Source organism: Tympanuchus pallidicinctus, unplaced genomic scaffold (genome assembly GCF_026119805.1).
Source record: "Tympanuchus pallidicinctus isolate F22 unplaced genomic scaffold, pur_lepc_1.0 scaffold24, whole genome shotgun sequence".
Classification (NCBI taxonomy): Eukaryota; Metazoa; Chordata; class Aves; order Galliformes; family Phasianidae; genus Tympanuchus; species Tympanuchus pallidicinctus.
The window spans coordinates 6,872,758-6,875,519 of NW_026294741.1; positions in this window are offsets into that span (position 1 = coordinate 6,872,758).

Sequence of the window (2,762 nt, forward strand, 5' to 3'; positions counted from 1 at the left end):
GCCTCAGATTTAACAAATCTCTCATATCGAGCAGAACAGACTTCACAGAACACACAGAGAGCACAGGAGTGCTGTTAGTGACCCCTTAAATGCTACAGGATACGCAGTAACAGAAGAGCTTTACAGCAGATAAGGCACCACTGAAGCCTCCGTGCAAGCTGAGGTTCTTGCTCCACTCAGGTCTGTGCTGCCTGCTAGAACCATAACCGTCCTTCTGTAATACTTCTCCCTCTCCCCTGAAAGAAGTCACATTCAAAGTGTAACAGACTTAAAGATATGTTAAACTGGACAGAACCCTGCCCTTAATTGCCTGGGTTCTTACAGCTTCCTTCTGCTCTGACTTGGTTTCCCAAGTACCATGAATCAATGCTGCCTTTCAAGTGAACTCCACGCCAAGATTTGCAAAGAAGAAAATAAAGTCCTCTTTTTCTTTCCCTTTTGCCTAATGAGATACAGCTAGAGAAAAGGCCAAATAACTATTTCTCCATATGGCAGAAAGTCCTGCATGCTGACTTTTTGGACACTGCTGACTGTGAGTAAAAAATTGCTGCTGAATCAGCAGATGGCAACCCTTCCTCAATCTGCAAACACAGGCATGAGCATTCTGTGGAGCTGGAGAGCTCCAGGAGCTGTAGGGCTGTCCCAGGCATGACTGTTAACCAAGACAATAGAATTTTAGGAAGAATGTCTTGTGAATATTAGGAGAGGACGCCCAGGATTCCTCAGAGGGTTGAGATTAGTCTGTAGAATCTGGAAGATATAGATAGGCTACAACGAGTTTTCAGTTGTCTGAAGTGACCGAGTGAAGCAGACTGTCAAAGTCAGTGTTGTGTTCAAGAGCGGGGGGCTGTGGCCAATCTATATGTGCATTCTGGCTTTGGCAGGGACAGAACTAGTTTTCTTTGTAGTAGCTGGTATGGTGCTGCGTTCTGGATTCTGTATGAAAACAGCATTGATAACAGTGATGCTTTAGTTCTTACTGAGCAGCACAGGGTAACTGTTCAAGGACTTTTCAGCTTCTTGTGCTGCTCTGGCAGCGAGTGAGCTGGAGGTGAATGGGAGGCTGGAAGGGGACAGAAGCAGAGCAGCTGACCCAAAGTGACCACAGAAACATGTGACATCATGGAGAACAACAAAACCTGGGGGGAGTTGGCTGGGGCATCGTTTGGCTGGCAGTGAGCAACTGCATCGTGCATCACTTTCTTGAACTGTCCTCATCTCAACCCATGAGTTCTCACACTTTCACCCCTTTCAGCTTTCTCCCTGATTACACTGTGGGGGAATGCATGAATGGCTGTGTGGTGCTTAGCTCCCCCCTGTGTTAAACCGCTACAGTTTCATATGTTAAATGGTCTGTAATCCCCTGTAATCCTTTGAGGCTCTTGTAAGTGTCTCCTCATATGAGTGAACAGTGGTAGCTGTGAAATCACGTAAACATAACTGTCCTCTTGAAGTCTTATCTCTAAAGAGCATAAGAACTCGGTCGTGGTATCTGCGGTCAATATTACACTAAGTGCCAAATATGACGTGATTAACGTGGCCAGCTTTCACCGAGGTGTCGTAGTTCCCAGCAGCAACTGGAAGCCAAGCCCTGAGCAAGGGGATTGTGAGGCACTGTGAATCTTACGTGTTTCTCCCAGAAAACTGCTGGGATCATAAAGCATAACATTCCTGTAATGACAGTGAATATTGAATGCCATTACAAATAGCATAATTCAGTGGCTGTGGGTTTTCTCCTCTTCCTCATTCCCTGTTTCCCTCTCATCTTTCTGACATCTGTTCTGAAACCAAACTTTAGAAGTAGTTATCGAATTCAGCCAGATCTTATGTCATTATGGGAAATCATAACTGTTTTTCTGATACTCAGTAAGAGTGAAATACTTGTCTTTAAAATTGCAGTTGGAATTCTTGAAGACGCAGCATTTCTGTCTGGTTGTAAAAGCTGGCCAACCACTGTCTTTCCAGAATTTCATGTGGTGCCACAGAATCCATTTCCCGCAAGGGATTCTTAGTACTGGATAAATTTGGGAGGTCTAAAAAAGATACTTTAAAGCCCTCTGAACTCACTGCACACTTGAGGCTGGACTTGCTTGAGCTGATATTTGCTGTGCTGTTACTGAACCACATGGGTGTAGCAGTTTGCTGGAGCCAGATGGGCACTCATCAGAGGGAATCATTGAGCACTAGCAGGGAAATCGCTGGCCCAAGATTGAAAGACAGTCAGCTTCAACCCCCCACTGAGCCTTGACTGATACACTTCTCCAGCCTTTGGGGTTCTACTGCTGTTACAAAGAACAGGGATGACACTGGCCATCTTAGTGAAATAATACCGAAACAACCATCTTCTGGTTTGGGATTGTTGGGGGTTTTTTGATAGCTACAAATGAGCTACATTCCTCCTTTCCCATTTCATTTGTGTTCTTTCTTTTAAAAACAGATATGATCTCATAAGGTGGGGAGAAAACAACATTGGTGCCAAAGTCCTCTTGCCAGTCTCTTGGGAAGCCAGAGCTACTGGCATGAGCCCAGGAAGAGCAACAAAGAATTGTGCAAGTTTGAATAGCAGATAGACTTGCAAAGCTAAGAGCAATGCAAAGTAAATCAAACACAGAATAGTTAGAATGAGGAGCGGCAGAAGTGTGATGGAAATGCAAGTGCTATGAGTAATTAGCCACCTCTGACCCAGGAAAACACTGCCTTCATTTGCAGCACAAAACTGATTGCAAATGGTGTTGGGGAGGAAAATAAAGCTATTCACTCTG